At 45.1% G+C, this 21,191-nt stretch overlaps 1 protein-coding gene across 1 annotated transcript in view; it reads right to left on the reverse strand.

Annotated features, from left to right (window-relative positions):
- NUBP1 (NUBP iron-sulfur cluster assembly factor 1, cytosolic) overlaps nucleotides 1-21,191 on the reverse strand; it is a 612,258-nt gene that overhangs the window by 400,943 nt on the left and 190,124 nt on the right. The window lies entirely within an intron of this gene.

Genomic DNA, 21,191 nt, shown 5'->3' on the forward strand with positions numbered 1-21,191 from the left:
CAAGGTCTAGCCTTTTGATTTCATAGCACAAAATTATGGACTTTCTGAGGCCGGGCACGGTAGCTCATGCCTGTAATCCTAGCATTTTGGGAGGCTGAGGAGGCAGGTGGATCATAAGGTCAGGAGTTTGAGACCAGCCTGACCAACATGGTGAAACCCTGTCTCTACAAAAATTACAAAAATTAGCTGGGTGTGGTGATGTGCACCTGTAATCCCAGCTACTCAGGAGGCTGAGGCAGGAGAATTGCTTGAACCCGGGAGGCGGAGGTTGCAGTGAACCAAGATCACACCACTGCCCTCCAGCCTGGGCGACACAGAACGAGACTGTCTCAAAAAAAAAAAAAAAAAAAAAAAAAAGAAAAAGAAAAAAAATTCTGGGCTTTCTAATCCTTGGAACTGTAAAAACGCACCTCCAAGGCTGACATAGAAGGAGGAGTACAGGAGGCAATCCAGAGATCAAATTTTCTTTCCAATTTTTATTTTTTTGGAGACAAGTCTCACTCTGTTGCCCAGGCTGGAGTGCAGTGGTTCCATCATAGCTTATTGTAGCCTCAGGCTCCTGGGCTCAAGTGCTCCTTCTGCCTCAGCTTCCTGAGTAGCTGGGTTACAGACGCGCACAACAAGCCTGGCTAATTTATTGTTTACTTTTTGTAGAGTGGGGTCTTGCTCTGTTGTCCAGGCTGGTCTTGAACTCCTGGGTTCAAGTGATACTCTCGCCTCAGTTTCCTAAGGTTCTGGGAATACAGGAGTGAGCGACTGCACCTGACCCAATAAGAGCTGCTTCAATTATTCTCTCTTCTACTTTTCTGTAAATTCTGTTCAGATTTTGTCCAGACTGCTACAAAAAAAGAAAGAAAGAGGGAAAGAGAGAAAGAAAAGAAAGACAGAGAGACAGACAGAAAGAAAAAGAAAGAAAGAAAGAAAGAAAGAAAGAGGGAAAGAGAGAAAGAAAAGAAAGACAGAGAGACAGACAGAAAGAAGGAAAGAAAGAAAGAAAGAAAGAAAGAGGGAAAGAGAGAAAGAAAAGAAAGACAGAGAGACAGACAGAAAGGAAAGAAAGAAAGAAAGAAAAAAAAAATTAAAAGGAATCAACAGGTCAGAGGAAAATAAGCATTTACTCAGGAATGGGGGTTGCAACCAGGCCCCAGAGACCACCATCCAAGAGGGGCAAGAAAGGCTTATAGGAAATTTTTTAGATGACATAAATTGCCAGATTATTTTATTGATGGATTAAACAAAGAAGTCGTTAGTCATTAGTGGAAGGGTACATTTGGGTCAGTTAGGAAAAAACTATACAGAGTGTTCCTAAAGATGAGGACCAGTTTCCTTGTATTGTATATTGTCGAGAGCATGGTTGTTTGTCAGAGAACTGTTTTTCACAGTTCTTTGTGGGTTTCAAAGTTCACCACCCGATCTAGGCCCAGTGGCTCACATCTAAAATCCTGGTACTTTGGGAGGCTGAGGTGGGCAGGTCACTTGAAAGGAATTCTCTGGCTGATTGCAACTGCCTTTGCAAAAATTATAAGTGAGAAAATTATAACAGTGAAAGGGATCTGACCCAACCGACTCCATCTTGCTTCTAACCTCCAAGCTGTCCTTGTTCATTCGGACAAACTTAATTTACAGTTTACCTTAGAAACAAAGATGATAACAGCCTTTTCCGAAAACAAACCCGTTCCTGCCTGGGGGCGAGACTGCCTTTGCAGGACCAACAAACTAGCCACAAGATTAGAAATTATGGTTTAGGGGTCATGTAGCTAGAGGCTGCAAGATTCTGAACCTCCCCAAATTGCTCCTGGGGGTAACATCACCATCATAAAATGTAAGATCAGTGTTTGAGATATTTTGCAGACCCTGTACTTGATGGATCCACTGGCACTGCCCAGATTGATAGACTGGTCATCTGGTCTAGTGGCCTCCACCCAGGAACTGACTCGGCGCAAAAGGACAGCTTCCACTCCCCATGACTTCATCTCTGACCTGACCAATCAGCACTCTCCACTTGCCAAGTGTCCACCCACCCAATTATCCTTAAAAACCCCAATCCCTGAGTTTCTGGGGAGACTGATTTGAGTAATAATAAAACTCTGGTCTCTCGTACAGCCGGTTCTGTGTGAATTAAACCCTTTCTCTATTGCAATTCCCCTGTCTTAATGCATCAATTTAAATTGGCTCTGTCTAGGTAGTGGGCAAGGAGAATCTGTTACACAGTTACATTACCTTGCCTGAAGGTAGATCCTAAGACCCTCATTCTGTCAGAGGCACTTGAACCAGAGCAACACCATTTTACTGGGCGGCATTTGCAGGAGACTAAGGCATTCTTAATCACAGGATGAGATACGAGGTTGGCACAAGATACAGGTCATAAAGACCTTGCTGATAAAATAGCTTCCAGTAAAGAAGCTGGCAAAAACCCAAAACCAAGATGGGGATCAGAGTGACCTCCAGGTGTCCTCACTGCTACCCTCCCACCGGCACCATGACAGTTTACAAATGCCACGGCAATGTCAGGAAGTTACCCTGTATAGTCTAAAAAGGGGAGGCATGAATAATCCACCCCTTGTTTAGCATATCATCAAGAAATAACCATAAAAATGGGCAACCAGCAGCACTTGGGGTTGCTCTGTTTATGGAATAGCCATTCTTTTATTATATTGTTTTATTTTTTGAGATGGAGTCGCACTCTGTCGCCCAGGCTGGAATGCAATGGCACGATCTCGGCTCACCACAACCTCCGCCTCCCGGGTTCAACTGATTCTCCTGCCTCAGCCTCCTGAGTAGCTGGGATTACAGGCACCCATCGCCACGCCCGGCTAATTTTTGTATTTTTAGTAGAGACAGGGTTTCTCCATGTTGGTCAGGCTGGTCTCGAACTCCAGATCTCAGGTGATCCACCTGCCTTGGCTTCCCAAAGTGCTGGGATTACAGGCGTGAGCCACCGCGCCTGGACCATTCGTTTATTTTTTTTACTTTTCCAGTAAACTTGCTTTCACTTTACTCTATGGACTTGCCCTAAATTCTTTCTTGTGTGAAATCCAAGAACCCTCTCTTGGGGTCTGGATAGGGACCTTTCTGGTGACAATTCCAGAGAGATCCTGCTCCATGCCCAGAGGCCCTGCACCCCACCCCCCAGTTTATTAACAGTAGATCATACTCTTTTTGTCCAGTCATCTTTGTACACAACTCATTTTCCAGTGAACCTCAGCATAAAAATACAGTTTCCTCTGAGTCTATATTTCTGAAGGCTCTTGTGTCATGCAAAATTTTGTTAAATTCATTTGTTATGTTTTTCTCTTAATAATCTATTTTCTGTTGTAGGAGTATTGGCAATGACCCTTGTGATGGGTGAGGATAACTTATTACCTTTTCACTCCTACAGCAGTTAATTATTCCCTAAATGAAGTTGAGGTACAAGGAGAGGATTAAGTGACCACTGATTGGGAGGAAGTGGCTGCATGTATGGCAGATTGACCTACACCCACCATTCCCTCCATAAAATCTCCTGGCTAAGCATGGTATACCGAATGCCACAGCTAATAGTCCTCTGTACACCTCAATATTCTCATTTATAAACGAGAATAACACTTTTATATCCAGCTAACTTTTGTATTTTTAGTAGAGATGGGGTTTCACCATGTTGGCCAGGCTGGTCTCAAACCTCTGACCTCAAATGATCCACCCGCCTCGACCTCCCAAAGTGCTGGGATTACAGTCATGAGCCACTGCGGCTGGCTAGAGTAGTTGTTTTAAGGATTGACAAAGATCCTCTCCTTGACCAAGCTTTAGGCAGATTCATCGAAATCCTCTTCCCAATTAGGTCTCAACTCTTGGACTTCCATGGCTTTTTTTTTTTTTTTTTTTTTTTTTTTTTTTTTTTTTTTGGTATTTTAGCGAGAATCCTGCTTTTTCCTGCCTTTTTTTTTTTTTTTTTTTTTTTGGTATTTTAGCAAGAATCCTGCTAAGTCAGTTTAGCCAGAATCCTCAGCCCTGGATATCTGATCACATTCCAGATCACCCTGGCTTACCTGCAGCACGAATCCTGTTAGGTCCATTTAGCCAGAATCCTCTTCTCTTACCACTGATGTTTCCTTTCAGTAATTTTCCACTCACGGATCCCTACCCTGTTTCTGGGCTATAAATTTCCACTTGTCTTTGTTGTATTTGAAATTCAGCCTATTTCTTTTTTTTTTTCTTTTCTTTCTTTTTTTTTGAGATGGAGTTTCATTCTTGTTGCCCAGGCTGAAGTGCAAATGGCACAATCTTGGCTCACTGCAAACTCTGCCTCCCCGGTTCAAGCAATTCTTCTGCCTCAGCCTCCCAAGTAGCTGGGATTACAGGCACAAACCACCATGCCGGGCTAATTTTTGTATTTTTAGTAGAGATAGGATTTCACCATGTTGGCTAGGCAGGTCTTGAACTTCTGACCTCAGGTGATCCTCCTGCCTCAGCCTCCCAAAGTGCTGGGATTACAGGCGTGAGTCACCTCACCTGGCTGAGCTGGCATTTTTTTTTTTCTTTGCTAGTGTATTTATTTTCATTTTAATATCTTTCTATAGACTTTGCTTCTGAAATGGCCACTACTGAATTCCTATGCACAGGCCAATATTTTTGTTTGATCGTAGGGAGTTTCCACGGAAACTTTCTGAAACTGGGTATTCATAATGGTAGATAGTATTGATAACTGTAGATTTTTGTTAATTCTGGTTTCTCTGTGCAAATATACCTGCAGGTAAAAAAAGATGGGGGGCACTGGGGGAAGAGCTTTGGAGAGGAGAGAAAAAAATCTGTGATCCTGCCAACCAAAAAGTGAAATTACAAGTGCTAGAACTTAGAGAAATCATGGTTAGATTTCCTCTGAGCCAAGTTGGAGGACTGAAGCCTGGGAACACATACTCAATATAGACCAAGAATGTGTCCCAAAGTAGGTTGCACGAGGCACGGTATATACACATTTTCAAACAGGAGGATGTGTGCGGCACAGAAGGTAGGAGAAGAGAGGAGAGAAGCAAGGGTTACATTTTTGTGATTCTGATTGGTGCTCAGGACTGTATATATAAGATAAGGTAAAGGAGCAGTTGAGTGGGTCAGGAGAAAGGTTAGGCATCTTAGGGCCTGGTGGAGGGTGGCAGATTCCCACCTGTCTTTGTTCTACCTCAGATAAACAAGTTTATACCCAGTACCTGTCAGTGAAATGTTTAACAAGCTCCAATTACACAGGCACACACGCAAGAGGTCAGCTTTAGTTTATAGGCATAGGGTTGTGTGTGTGTGACGGAGTCTCACTTGTTCGCCCAGGCTGCAATGCAGTGACATGATCTCGGCTCACTGCAACCTCCCCCTCCCAGGTTCAGGTGATTCTGCTTCAGCTGCTCCAGTAGCTGGGATTACAGGCACCCACCACCTCGCCCAGCTAATTTTTCTATTTTTTAGTAGAGATGGGGTTTCACCATATTGGGCAGGTTGATCTTGAATTCCTGACTCAAGTGATGCACCCATCTTGGCCTCCCAAAGTGCTGGAATGACAGGCGTGAGCCACTGCACCCGGCCATATAGTCAAAGGTTTATAAACCATGTGTCTAACCATAGGTATTGTGGGTCACTGTTAACAGTTTCTTTTGAAATTTCCTTTTTCTGACAACCCCATGAGCCATAAAAACACTAAAAGGAATACGCAATTTTTTTTTTTTTTTTTTTTTAAGACAGAGTCGGCTGGGAGTGGTGGCTTATGCCTGTAATCTTAGCATTTTGGGAGGCCAAGGCGGGTGGACTACCTGAGGTCAGGAGTTTGAGACCAGCTTGGTGAACATGGCGAAAACCCATGTCTACTAAAAATACAAAAATTAGCTGGGCGTGGTGGTGTGTGCCTATAGTCCCAGCTACTCGGGAGGCTGAGGCAGGAGAACTGCTTGAACCCAGGACGTGGAGGTTGCAGTGAGCCGAGATCAGGTCATTACATTCCAGCCTGGGCAACAGAGTGAGACTCCATCTCAGGAAAAAAAAAAAAAAAGGAAAGACAGTCCTTGGCTTTCCATGTGACCCCTGCTTTTGAAGCCTTATTAGAAGGGGTGCCCAACTTTTATACCTTCTTGGTTTCCCCTTCTCTCAAGTCTCTTTCCTTAAGGCTGCTGAGAATGTAGCTCATTTATGTAGGGGCCAGCTGCTCTGCACAGGGTAAAATGGATAGCAAGCATGTCTCTGAGGATAACAAATGTGGTTGGCCTTGGTAAGAAGGGAGTGGAGCAGATAAAGGCCCTTGAAAGAAGAATAAGGAGCTGAAAAATGTCACATGTCTCTGGGAAAGAGAGAAATCATTATAGAACAAGAGAAGTAAACACTTGGAGCCTGGCTTAAAATAGAAAACAGCCAAGACCCCAGCCCTTGGGCAGAGAGAAGAGGATGTGGGGGTAGGGGGCAGGCATGGTACAGCAACTGAGAGAGGAAGGAAGGGGGGCTTCTGCGGCTGCTTCTTAGACCTGCATAGCAAGGGTCTATCTTTACTCGCATCAGTTGGGAAACAGATGTAAAAGCCTTCCAAATTAATAACGAAGCTAAGGCCGAGCGTAGTGACTCACTCTTGCAATCCCAGAACTTTGGGAAGCCAAGGTGGGAGGATCACTTGGGGCCAGGAATTTGAGACCAGGCAGGGCAACATAGTGAGACTCCGTCTCTACAAAAAATGAACAAAATTAGCCAGGTACGATGGTGCATTGCCTATAGTCCCAGCTACTCAGGAGGCTAAGGTGAGAGGATCACTTGAGCTCAGGAAGTTGAGGCTGCACTTAGTCAAACTCATGCCACTCTGTACTCCAGCCTGGGCAATAGAGCAAGACCTTGTCTCAAAAAAAAAAAAAAAAAAGAAAAAAAAATATATAGTAGTTTTTTTCTTTTTTTTCTTTTCTTTTCTTTTTTTTTTTTTTTTTTTTTTTTTGAGATGGAGTCTTGCTTCATTGCCCAGGCTGGAGTATAGTGGCGTGATCTTGGCTTACTGCAACCTCAGCCTCCTGGGTTCAAGCTATTCTCCTGCCTCAGCCTCCTGAGTAGCTGGAATTACAGGCATATGCCACCACGCCCGGCTATTTTTTTTTTTTTTTTAAGTAGAGAGGGAGTTTCACATGTTGGCCAGGCTGGTTTAGACCTTCTGACCTTGGCCAGGTGTGGTGGCTCACGCCTGTAATCCCAGCGCTTTGGGAGGCCGAGGCGGGTGGATCATGAGATCAGGAGATCGAGACCATCCTGGCTAACACGGTGAAATCCCGTCTCTACTAAAAATACAAAAAATTAGCCGGGCGTGGTGGCACACGCCTGTAGTCCCAGCTGCTTGGGAGGCTGAGGCAGGAGAATCGCTTGAACCCGGGAGGCAGAGGTTGCAGTAGGCTAAGATTGCGCCACTGCACTCCAGCCTGGGTGACAGAGCAAGCCATCTCAAAAAAAAAAGAAAAAAAAAAAGAAAAAAACAGCTCCGGACCTCAAGCGGTCCACCCGCCTCGGCCTCCCAAAGTGCTGGGATTACAGGCGCAAGCCACCGTGCCCAGCCACTGTGCCTAATTTATAAACTAAACTTTGTCATTTGTATGTATGAAAAGGAAAAACAGTCTATATTTGGGTTCATTGATATCCTCAGTTTCAGGTATCCACTGGTCGGAAAACATATTGCCTGACAGACAAGGAGGAGATACTGTAAAACAAATAACCCAGTATGTAGGCAATGGACATTGTTCATGCAGACAAGTTGTGGTTTTCTGGGTCCTCTATTTCAAGTTTGCAAAACAAACTATAGGATGAGAGAGGCTGGAGTGAATAATTTGGAATCAAGACTGTGAAAGGCAGCCAGGCGTGGCACTGCATGCCTGTAGTCCCAGCAACTTGGGAGGCGGAGGTGGGAGATTGCTTGAGCCCAGGGGTTTGAGGTTACCGTGAGCTATGCTTGACTGGGCATGGTGACATGGTGGTTCATGTCTGCCATCCCAGCACTTTGGGAGGCCGAGGTGGGCAGATCACTTGAGGTCAGGAGTTTGAGACCAGCTTGGCCAAGATGGTGGAACTCCATCTCTGCTAAAAATACAACAAACTTAGCTGGGGGTGGTGGCACTCACCTGTAATCTCAGCTACTTGGGAGGCTGAGGCACAAGAATTGCTTGAATCCTGGAGGCAGAGGTTGCAGTGAGCAGAGATCACACCACTGCACACCAGCCTTGGCAACAGAGTGAGACTCTGCCTCAAAAAAATAAAAAATAAAAAAAGGGCCGATGGATGGATAGAGAAATGAATAGAGGCACGATGAAGTAAATGCTAGTTGTAGAATCTAGGCGGTAGGTATGTGGGTATTCACTGGAAAGTTTTTTACAGCTTTTCTTCATCTTTACAATTTGTCATAATAAAATGCTGGGGTGCACTTTGGGAGGCCAAGGTGGGAAGATCTCTTGAGCCCAGGAGTTTGAGACCAGCCTGGTAATGCATCTCTTAAAAGAAAAAAAAAAAGTTTAAAACACTAAAAAATAAAGAAAATGCTGGGAGAAATAGCATTTCCATGACTCCCCATTACCTGCAGAATAAATCCACATCTTTCCTAACATTACCCAAGTCTCTCCTCCCAGTCTTAACCTAGTGACCTCTTTCCTGTCCTGGAGTTTCCCAAGCTGGGCTGCTTTCCCTACAGGGTATGTGGTCAGTCTGTAGGGCTCCTTAGCAACGACTGGTCCAGCACATGCTTACCCAGTGCTCTTGGTAAACCAACCAATCATGGCTGCTTGAGACGGTGCCAAGCATGGTTTGCCAGTTTTAGTGTCATCATCCCAATTTACAGGTGGGAAAACTGATACTCACAGGGGTTAAAAATTGGCTAAAATTTAAACCCAGGCCATGGATGTGGCTTCAAAGTCCGCACCCTACTGCCAACTAAGACCACAAAGCAAAGGTCTGTAGGACATGGTTCATTACCTTGAGAAACTTCCAGTCTAGCGGGGGACCTACGGCATGTTCCTGTAAACATACAATTACAAATTAGAAAGCACTCTGTGCCACAAGAAAGGGAAGTTATAGATCTAGGACATCTGAGAAGGGTGTGGTAACTTTTCACTGGGGTGACAAGGAAGAAATCTTCCACATTTAGGGAATCCTGTAGTTAGCTAGATTTTATTTTAATTTTTTTTTTTTTTTTTTTTTTTGAGACGGAGTCTCACCCTGTCACCCAGGATAGAGTGCAGTGGCGCGATCTTGGCTCACTGCCAGCTCTGCCTCCCTGGTTCATGCCATTCTCCTGCCTCAGCCTCCTGAGTACCTGGTACTACAGGTGCCCGCCACCATGCCCAGCTATTTTTTTTGTATTTTTAGTAGAGACGGGGTTTCACTGTGTTAGCCAGGATGGTCTCGATTTCCTGACTTCGTGATCCGTCCGCCTCAGCCTCCCAAAGTGCTGGGATTACAGGCATGAGCCACCGCGCCCAGCCTAGCTAGATATTATTTAAGGACGATTTTTTTTTCCCCCACAGGTAAAATAAAGTAGAAAGTAAGACTGGATATATCTGGATAATTCAGACAAGCCGTGAATTAGGAGTCTAACTTGACTTTTATCATTCATGTATCAGAAAATACATATTTTAGCTACGGCAGGCCCTGGGGAGATGGCAGTGAACAAGATTGACTGGGTCTCCACTTGCATGGGAGTCCAGTTCTACCAGGAAGGAAGGACAAAAACGGGTGAGTGGTCAGATACATAAGATCCATTGTAACTGGGCGCAGACGCTCACGTCTGTAATTGCAGCACTTTGGGAGGTGGAGGCAGGCAGATCACTCGAGGCCAGGAGTTTGAGACCAGCCTGGCCAACATGATGAAACCCCAACTCTACTAAAAATACAAAAAGTATCCGAGCGTGGTGGCACACACTTGTAATCCCAGCTACTCATGTGGTTGAGTCATGAGAATCCCTTGAACCCAGGAAGTGGGAGGTTGCAGTGAGCCAAGATAATGCCACTGTACTCCAGCCTGGACAACGGAACAAGACTCTATTTCAAAAAAAAAAAAAAAAAAAAAAAAATCATTATTTTTGGGGTGCTGTGATGAAAACAAGCGAGGAGCTGAGAGTTGAACAGGGCATGGGCTGAGAGAAGATCTTTGCTCTGTAGGTTGGCATGGAAGTTCTTTCTGCAAAGGTGAGATTTCCTGCCACACGAGGGAGGAGGAGAAGTCAGCCATGCAAGGCTCTGGGGAAAAAGCATCACAGGCAGAGGTCACAGCTGTGCAGACAGACAAAGCCTTCCACTGGGAGAAACTGGTTTGGGGGGACTGGCACATGGTAAAACTGGTCCAAGAACTATGAGCCGGGTTATGCGATTAAGACAATTGCAGCGGAGACAGTAGTGATGGTTTTTTGTAGACAGGGGTGTGATATAGATAGGCTTTATCTCATTGAAGATGACACTGGTCTCGGCATGAAGAATGGAATGGAGCAGAGTGGGACTGGACGGGTTTCCTGATTCTATCTGCACAGGAGACTGATTTCTTCCCGCCTCCGCTCCTCACATTGGCTGAACCCAGCAGATCACTGCCCGGTTGTCTGTCCTACAGAGGGAAACGATCGTCATAGCAACAAGGAAAACACAGCCCATTGTCTTACCTGTGTCAACAGACAACAAAGAAACGTCACATTACACGATTTTCTGGAGTGTATCTTTTCACATTGATTGACCTGGTACAATGTGGCCATTTTCCAAAATGTCAGGGGCCATTGTCTTAGCTTTGCAAAGCCCTGGGAAAGCTTCTTGTTCTTGTGAGCAGTGCGTGAAGCCTCTTTCTAATTATAGCCCTTCTGAATTCCTTGTCCTTTCCTTTAAATAAAGTGTCTAGCCATATGTTCAATGAGTAGTAATCTAAGTTTTATATCTTGCTTCATTTTCTTTGGAATCTGTCAGTGTCAGAGCTTTTTACAGTGTGACTGTAAAAATGTACTGAACTTTGGTTGAGAAAACTGGCTTTTCTGAAGATAAAGCAATTTTTAAAAAGAGGTTGTGTGGGAGTCTGTGTCCTGGTTGCAGAAGTAGTGAAATCAGGCCTTTCAACTAATTCTCGACTTAGAATTTAGCTAGTTTTTTCAATGTTAACTGTTTTGCCTCGATTGAAATCCATTTGTTGGTGGTTCAAAATCACCTCGTGCTTATAAGTAAGGTCATGGAATATCTCACCCAGAGATAGCCAGAGTCAGAGAAAAGTAGTGACTAAATAAAACACATTGAATATATATGAGAACAGAAACAGACGTAATTTTTTTTTTTTTGAGACAAAGCCTTGCTTTATTGTCCAGACTAGAGTGCAGTGGCACAATCTCAGCTCCCTGTAACCTCTGCCTCCCAGTCTCAAGCAATCCTCCCACCTCAGCCTCCTGAGTAGCTGGGACTACAGGCATGCACCACAATGCCTGCCTAATTTTTGTATTTTTTGTAGAGATGAGGTTTCACCGTGTTGCTCAGGCTGGTCTCAAACTTGTGAGCTCAAGCAATCTGCCCACCTTGGCCTCCCAAAGTGCTGGGATTACAGGTGTGAGCCACCACACCTGGCCCAACAGACATAATTTTTGTATTCTTGAATTAAACCATACTGAGATCAGGAATACTTTTCCATATCCTCATATTAAATAATATAGAGGCCAAGCATAAAACACTTAGCTGCTCCTTCCAGGAAATCCTTGCCTTAGCAGGTGAGACTGTGGAACAGCTAAAATAGGTTGCTCATCAAGATTGGCTTCAAGGCTAAGTGTGGTGGCTCATATCTGTAATCTGACACTTTGGGAGGCCAAGGCAGAAGGGCCACTTGAGGCCAGCAGTTCAACACCAGCTTGCGCAACAAAGCTCTAGAAAAATCAAAAAATTAGCGGGGTGTGGTGTCACCCACCTGTCATCCCAGCTACTTGGGAAGTTGAGGCAGGAGGATCACTTTGGCCCAATCATAGCTCACTATGGTCAAGTTTTAGAGTCAGTGGTTATGCAGTAATAGCTAACTGATACATACATCCTTTTCCCTCTCTTCTTCTCAGCTAACAGAATTCAATCTTTTTTTTTTTTTTTTTTTTTTTTAAGATAGGGTCCTCCTCCATTGCCAAGGCTGGAGTGCAGTGGTGTGATCACATCTTACCGCAGCCTTGACCTCTAAGGCTCAACGGATCCTCCCACCTCAGCCTCCCAAGTAGCTGGGACTACAAGTGTGTGCCACCATGCCTAGCTAGTTTTTAGATTTTTGTTTATTTATTTATTTGTTTTTTGAGATGGAGTCTCGCATTGTCACCTAGGCTGGAGTGCAGTGTCACAATCTTGGCTCACTGCAACCTCCACCTCCCAGGTTCAAGCAATTCTCCTGCCTCAGCCTCCCAAGTAGCTGAGACTACAGGTACTCGCCACCAAGCCCGGCTAATTTTTTTGTATTTTTAGTAGAGATGGGGTTTCACTATGTTGGCCAGGCTGGTCTCGAACTCCTGACCTTGAGATCCGCCCGCCTCAGCCTCCCGAAGTGCTGGGATTACAGGTGTGAGGCACCACGCCTGGCTTAAAAAATTTTTGTAGAGATGGGGGTCTCCCTGTGTTGGCCAGGCTGGTCTTGAACTCCTGGCCTCAAGTGATCCTCCTGCCTTGGCTTCAAAAAGTGCTGGGATTACAGGTGTGAGCCACCATGCTCAGCAGAATTCAATTCTGTTGAGAGTATTTGTCCTTAGGGCAGGTAGGTAGTGGCTAATTATATTGCCCCACATTGCTGGCTACACATGGTCCAGCATGGCTTCTCATGGGACCATCATTAAGGTGACTATGATAAGATCAAAGATGAGCATGTGAATTGAGGTATGCCAGTGTGAACCCCAAATATCTGAGGCACGTCTCAGTCAACTTAGAAAGTTTATTTTGCCAAAGTTAAGGACGTGCACCTGTGACACAGCCTCAGGAGGTCCTGATGACATGTGCCAAGGTGGTCAGGGCACAGCTTGGTTTAATACATTTTAGGGAGATGTGAGACATCAATCAATCAATGTAAGATACACATTGGTTCCATCCAGAAAGGTGAAACAACTCGATACGGGGAGGGGGCTTCCAGGGCACAGGTAGATAAGAGACAAATGGTTGCATTCTTTTGAGTTTCTGGTGAGCCTCTCCAAAGGTGGCAGTCGGACATACATTTATCTCAGTGAGCAGGGGGGTGACTTTGAGTTCTGTCTTTTTTCCACAAGGAAACTCCTTTTGAGGGAGGTATGTGGCTCTTTTTTTTTTTTTTTTGAGATGGAGTCTTGCTCTGTCACCCAGGCTGGAAAGCAGTGGTGAGATCTCGGCTCACTGCAACCTCTGCCTCCCAGGTTCAAGTGATTCTCCTGCATCAGCCTCCCGAGTAGCTGTGACTACAGACTCGTGCCACCATGCACAGTTAATTTTTTGTATTTTTAGTAGAGACGGGGTTTCACCATGTTAGCCAGGATGGTCTTGATTTCCTGACCTCGTGATCCACCCTCCTCAGCCTCCCAAAGTGCTGGGCCTCAAGAAGTGCTGGGATTACAGGCGTGAGCCACTGTGTCTGGCCGGTATGTAGCTTTTATCTTTTTGAGGAATGGAGTGGGAGGCAGGTTTGCCCTATGCAGTTCTCAGCTTGACTTTTCCCTTTGGCTTAGTGATTTTGGGGTCCCAAGATTTATTTTCCTTTCACACTAATCAGTTCCACTCTAGAGTTTTATATATGGAGGCGAGACGTGAGAAAAATTATGGCTGACATGGGGGCTAAGTCAGATTGATTTGTTTTAGAAAAAAAGAAATGAATTTTATATCTGAATATTTTGGAGAAAATTCATGAAACTCCTATCTGCATAATAAATTCACTGCAACAGTGAACTTAAATGTCACCTTGGCTGTGTGCGGTGGCTTATGCCTGTAATCCCAGCACTTTGGGAGGCCAAGGTGGGTGGGTCATCTGAGGTCGGGAGTTCGAGACCATCCTGACCAACATGGAGAAATGCCCTCTCTACTAAAAACACAAAATTAGCCAAGCATGATGGCGCATGCCTGTAATCCCAGCTACTCGGGAGGCTGAGGCAGGAGAATTGCTTGAACCTGGTGGGTGGAGGTTGCGGTGAGCCGAGATCATGCCATTGCCCTCCAGACTGGGCAACAAGAGTGAAACTCCATCTCAAAATAAATAAATAAATAAATAAATAAATAAATAAATAAAGTCACCTCCATCAACATGTGAACTTCAGTACAAGATAATAGTGAGCCTTTAGATTTTTGGGAAGAGAAATACCAAATAAAAATAAGATGACACACAATCATTTTTATGACTCCCACTGAAATTTTCTTTTTTGCCTGGATGAAAACAGTTGAAGCAATGGATATCTATAATGAGTAGGAGAATCGGGTCAAATGAACCCGTCTCCAAGGAGATTTAAAATGCTTTTGAAACCCTCTTGATATTGACCACGTTTTATGCATTTTCTTTGAATTCTATAATTCTGGGCCCAGCTTGCCAGCTTGTCTTACATTGTTATTTTAGACTAAAGCTCCATCTTCTGGAGAAGGAATGACATATGATAGCTATTCAACACATTGACTAACAGTCAAACTCAATATGGAAGTTCCTGAGATGGTGTCTTTCTTAGTCATCTGAACAATTTCTCATTGGCAGCTCATTTTTCCCCCTCTGGAAAGAATGTCATCTCAGCGGGACATGGATGCTAGATGGAAGCTATTGATCACCTTCCCATTCTTGAGGGGAGATTCATAGCGTACTTTTATTTTTATGTTTACAGCTTCTGCAGCAGGAGACTGATAGACTGGAGTAATTTCCCTCCCCTCTGCATGTTCCTTGTATCATTGAATTGGCACTGGGTATTATTTTCATATTCTCTAGAGAAATCTATTTATCTGCAGCTCTTGCTATATTTTATTCATGTGGTCTATTCTGAAGCTCCTTTTGAATGCAAATACTTTATTTTATTTTGAGACAGGATCTTGCTCTGTTGCCCAGGTGGGAGTGCAGTGACACAATCAGCTCACTGCAGTCTCAACCTCCTGGGCTCAAGCGATCCTCCCATCTCAGCCTCCTGAGTAACTAACTGAGGACTACAGACATGCCATTACGCCTGGCTCATTTTTGTATTTTTTGTAGAGATGGGGTTTCGTCATGTTGCCTAGGCTCCTGGGCTCAAGTGATCCTCCCTCCTCAACCTCCCAAAGTGTTGAGATTACAGGTGTGAGGCACTGCATCCGGCCTGAATGCAAATATTTCAAGGGTTTAGGCTAATGGTATATTTTTGAAAGATTAAAAAATGGTCACTTTTTTGTTTTTTTGTTTTTGTTTTTTTAATAAACTAAATTTTTTTAGAATAATTTTAGCCGGGCACAGTGGCTCCTGCCTGTAATCCCAGCACTTTGGGAGGCCGAGGCAGGTGGATCATCTGAGGGCAGGAGTTCGAGACCCCGGCCAACATGGTAAAACCTTGTCTCTATTAAAAATACAAAAATTGGGCCGGGCGCGGTGGCTCAAGCCTGTAATCCCAGCACTTTGGGAGGCTGAGACGGGCGGATCACGAGGTCAGGAGATCGAGACCATCCTGGCTAACACGGTGAAACCCCGTCTCTACTAAAAAATACAAAAAACTAGCCGGGCGAGGTGGCGGGCGCCTGTAGTCCCGGCTACTCGGGAGGCTGAGGCAGGAGAATGGCGTAAAAACCCGGGAGGCGGAGCTTGCAGTGAGCTGAGATCTGGCCACTGCACTCCACCCTGGGTGACACAGCGAGACTCTGTCTCAAAAAAAAAAAAAAAAAAAAAAAAAAAAAAAAAAAATACAAAAATTAACCGGGCGTGGTGGTAGGTGCCTGTAATCCCAGCTACTAGTGAGGCTGAGGCAGAAGAATCATTTGAACCCAGAAGGTGGAGGTTGCAATGAGCCGAGATAATGCCACTGCACTCCAGCTTGGGCAACAAGAGTAAAAAAAAAAAAAAAAATAGTTGTATATTTTTAAAAAATTGTGAAGGTATTACAGCATCCTCATACATCCTGACTCAGTTTCCCCTGTTAGCTTACATTAGTGTGGTGCATTTGCTACAATCAATGATCTAATATTGATGCATTAACTAAAGCACATACTTCATTCAGATTTCCTTAGTTTGTACCTTGTGACAGTTTTCTGTTCCAGGATCCCATCCAGGATACCAATTACATTTAGTTGTCATGTCTCCTTAGGGTCCTCTTCGCTGTGACAGTTTCTCAGAATTTCTTTGTTTTTGATGACAGTTCTGAGAAGTACTGGTCAGGCAATTTGCAGCATGGCCCTCTACTGAGATTTGTCTGATGTTTTTCTCATGATTAGCTGAGGTTATGGATTTTTGGGAGAAAGATGATAGCGGTAAAATGCCATTTTTATCACGTGATACCAACGCATACTGTTGACATGACTTACCATGGTTGATGTCCACCTTGATCACCTGGTTGAGGTCGTGTTTATCAAGTTTCTCAGTGTAGAGCTGCTCTTTCCCTCCCTTTGTGCTCTTTGTAAGGAAGTCACTCTGTGCAGTCCACACTTAAGGCATGAGGAGCGATGCTCCACCTCCCTTTTTGTGTTTATTTTTAGAGTCAGGGTCTCACTCTGTTGCCCAGGCTGGAGTGCAGTGGTGTGATCATAGCTCATTGCAGCCTTGGCCTCCTGGCCTCAAGGGATCTTCTTTCCTCAGCCTTCTGAGTAGCTGGGACTACAGGTGCACAACCTGCAGGCTAATATTTAAATTTTTTGAAGAGACGGAATCTCACTATGTTGCCCAGGCTGGTCTTGAACTCCTGGGCTTGGGTGATCTTTCCACCGTGGCCTCCCAAAGCACTGGGATTACAGGGAGGAGCCATCGCGTCTGGCTGATCCTAGCACTTTGGGAGGATCAAATATAAATATATATAAAGAGAAACCCTAGTTGTTGTTTCATTCTCATGCAAACCAATGGCCAGTGGTGTGTTAGTAAATGTTTAACAACCTCAGTCTAGTCATGAGAAAACATCAAGTTAAGGGACAGGCTACAAAATAACAGATCAATATTCCTCAAAATTGTCAAAGTGGTAAGGAATAAAGGAAGACGGAGAAACCGTCACGCATTGGAGGACACCAAGAAGACATAACTAAATGCAAGGTGGGGTATCAATTGGATTTTTTTTTCCTTTTTGTTTTTTTTTTTTTGGAAAAGGTGCCACTCTGTTGCCCAGGCTGAAGTGCAGTGGCACAATCTTGGCTCACTGCAACCTCTGCTTCCTGGATTCAAGTGATTCTCTTACTGCAGCCTCCCGAGTAGCTGGGATTACAGGCGCCTGCCACCATGCCTAGCTACTTCTTTTTTGGAGTTTTAGTAGAGACAGGGTTTTACCATGTTGGCCAGACTGGTCTCAAACTCCTGGCCTCAAGTGATCCACCCGCCTCGGCCTCCCAGAGTGCTGGGATTACAGACGTGAGCCACCGCTCCCAGCCCCAATTGGATTCTGAAATGGGGAAGGGCTCCAGAATAAGCCAGTGTGGCATAAAAATTGTTTTGAGCCGAGGGCATCTGACTTTCTGAAATCTGTTATCTACCTAAGAGCAGAGCCTTCCAAAAGAATAAAAAAGAACCCAATTGTCATAAATCTCGTCCCGGGGAGCAACTCCAATCTCCTCTGAGACAGAAGTCAGCAACATTATTTTTTATTAATTATTTTATTATTTTTTTAATTAATTATTTTTTATTTTTTTCGCTGGATACCATTGATTGGAATGTCATTCTGGATTTAAATCTCGACTACTCCACAAATATGTTGGTCAATAATAAGCTGAGTGAACTTAGGGCAAGTTAATCTCACTCTTGGAACCATCAGTTTCCTCTACCAACAAACAGATGGGACAGTGACGATATGACCCACCTCACAAGGGTGTGGTGATGCATTTGTGTATAAAACTTGTAGTAAGTATCTTCCAGTGTTCAGCAGAATCATCACCATCACATCTGCTTTTTTGGCCTCTTCTATTTGTGCTGGACTGGGGAGCCCTGCAGCCAGTCTCTGTCAGGGTTTGCTGCACCTAGAGGTCACCTTGCTCTAAGATGGAAAACTTAATTCTTGTTTGCCTCTTAAAACAGAGGCAGGGCTGGGTGAGGTGCCAATAATCCCCCCCCCACTTTGGGAGGCCAAGGTGGGCAGAGTGCTTGAGTTTAGGAGTTTGAGACCAGCCTAAGTAACATGGCGAAACCCCATTGCTACAAAAAATTAAAAAATTAGCTGGGCATGGTGGCGTGTGCCTATAGTCCCAGCTACTTGGGAGGCTGAGGTAGGAGGATCACTTGAGCCCAGGAGGTTGAGGCTGCAGTGAGAGCTGTGATCATACCACTGCAGTCCAGCCTGAGCAACAGAGTGAGACAGCCCTGTTTAAAAAAAAGAAAAGAAGTCCGGGTGCGGTGGCTCACGCCTGTAATCCCAGCACTTTGGGAGGCCGAGATGGGCGGATCACGAGGTCAGGAGATCGAGACCATCCTGGCTAACAGGGTGAAACCCCGTCTCTACTAAAAATACAAAAAAAAATTAGCCGGGCGAGGTGGCAGGCGCCTGTAGTCCCAGCTACATGGGAGGCTGAGGCAGGAGAATGGCGTGAACCCGGGAGGCAGAGCTTGCAGTGAGCTGAGATCCGGCCACTGCACTCCAGCCTGGGCGACAGAGCGAGACTCTGTCTCAAAAAAAAAAAAAAAAAAAAAAAAAAAAAGAAAAAGAAAAAGAAAAAACAAACCAGAGGAGGCGGTTCAGGCCAAGAAAATGATGCCTTTTCTCCTGTTATTCTTCTTTTCGTACCCAGACAAAAATCACTCACCCTCAAGGACATTTATCTGTGTTTATCGTATTCTTCGGTCTCTCTGTGACCTTGAACGACTGTGTTTTGGGAAGGAGAAGCCCAGCGCTGTGACCACTATCTGTCTTTAGCTGACGCTGCAGTCAGGCTGCTCCTGGCCCCAGCGGAGAGAAGCAGCCAGCATGATGGGGTCCATTTGATTCAATCTATTTTATGCAGCCATGGGAAAAGGATGACTTGGGAAGACAGTATAGAAAAGAGAATCAGGAAGCAAGAGTTGGGATTTGTCTCCAGGTTTGGAAATTCTTTTGTCTCAATTACCAATATGCTAAAAGGTCCTTTGGGTATCTCTGAGGATGAAATGGAAAGAAAACTTCGGAGAAAGGGAGTTTAGAACTCTGTTCTAAAGAGTTAAGCCAGGCGCGGTGGCTCACGCCTGTAATCTCAGCACTTTGGGAGGCTGAGGCGGGTGGACCACGAGGTCAGGAGATCGAGACCATCCTGGCTAACACAGTGAAACACCATATCTACTAAAAAATACAAAAAATTAGCCGGGTGTGGTGGCGGGAGCCTGAAGTCCCGGCTACTCCAGAGGCTAAGGCAGGAGAATGGTGTGAACCCGGGAGGCAGAGCTTGCAGTGAGCGATCGTGCCACTGCACTCCAGGCTGAGAGAGAGAGCATGACTCCGTCTCAAAAAACAAACAAACAAAAAAAAGAGTTAAGAGGTCGGCGGGGCGTGGTGGCTCACGCCTGTAATTCCAGCACTCAGGGAGGCTGAAGTGGGTGGATCACCTGCCGTCAGGAGTTGGCGATCAGCCTGACCAATATGGTGAAACCGCGTCTCTACTAAAAATACAAAAATTAGCCAGGTATGGTGCTGGGTGCCTGCAGTCCCAGCTACTCAGGAGGCTGAGAGAGAAGAATTGTTTGAACCTGGGAGGGAGGCAGAGGTTGCAGTGAGCTGAGATGGCCCCACTGCGCTCCAGCCTGGCAACAGAGACTCTGTCTCAAAAAAAACAACAACAAAGAATTAAGAGACCTTGGGAAAGTCAGCAACCTTTTCTGGACCTAGTGGGAGGGGATACTGATAAATATTCATTAAATCGTCTGCTAAATGATTCACGTCCCTGAATGAACTAGATTATGAGGGAGACATTACACCAGTAATCAAGCAACACCACCAATGGCAAGATTAATGACACCAGTGAAAGAAATCAGGCACATTCCTCAGCCCCGGGCTCAACAAACAGGCCCAGTACAAACACATCCCACCATATATCTCTCAATTTCCTGAGCCTAGTACAAACACATCCCACCATATATCTCTCAACTTCCTGAGCCCAGTACAAACACATCCCACCATATATCTCTCAATGATCAGGCACATTCCTCAGCCCCATTCCTCAGCCCCGGGCTCAACAAACAGGCCCAGTACAAACATATCCCACCATAGATCTCTCAATTTCCTGAGCCCAGTACAAACACATCTCTCAACTCAGAGAATACCATATATCTCAACTTTAGGAAAACACCACCTGGAAAGTCCCCGATAAGGACACAGCCGTTTGTGGTTTTACTGAAAGCGCAGGAACCAATAGAAAACTGCTAAATGTATAACTTAAAATGTAAACCAATTGTAATGCTGTAACCAAAAGAATTCCCTTGTTCCTCTGTAACTTTACGTATCCTATTTACATCGGGCTATAAAAAGCAAGCGCTCGCATTGTTCGGGGCCCTCTTGTATGCTGTGGAATGGAGGGACCAAGTTCGAACTTGCAGTAAAAGATCCTTGCCGCTTGGCTTTGACTCTGGACTCTGGTGGTCTTCTTTGGGGAACAAACGGTCTGGGTATAACACCAGCAGTTATGTATGTTTTAACTGTTACTATTGTTAGAGTGAGAAAAGAAGAAGCAATGGCCGGAGGTGGCTCTATAGCAACACAGACCAAAGACCTGCAGATGGGGACACCAGCTAGCGCCGGAGCCCACTCGCGCTTACACACTTGGGTAATTATAGGTAAGGACGGGACAGGTCTAGGCTTGTCGCAAAAAGAGGCAGGCAGTGTGGTTAGCTGCTGATAAGGAGGGAATTTCCTGGGTTCAGGCGGTTGGGCCTGGACTTGTCCGGTAGGGTGTTTCTCACAGCCGATTCCTAGTGGAATTTTCCACTCTGAATAGGGTTGCGAAATGGCAGGGGTTTACAACATGGTGCAGCTTGGGATAACAACTATGTGCTGGGCAGTAGAAATGAAAAGTGCCTAGACGCAATCCTTGGCCACTCAAAATCTAGAGGGGAAGAGACACAGATCAGTTGTGGTCTAATAAAAATAAATTTGGTTTTTGGTCAGGCACGGTGGCTCACACCTGTAATCCCAGCACTT

The sequence above is a fragment of the Macaca thibetana genome, chromosome 20 (assembly GCF_024542745.1).
Source record: "Macaca thibetana thibetana isolate TM-01 chromosome 20, ASM2454274v1, whole genome shotgun sequence".
NCBI classification, from domain to species: Eukaryota; Metazoa; Chordata; class Mammalia; order Primates; family Cercopithecidae; genus Macaca; species Macaca thibetana.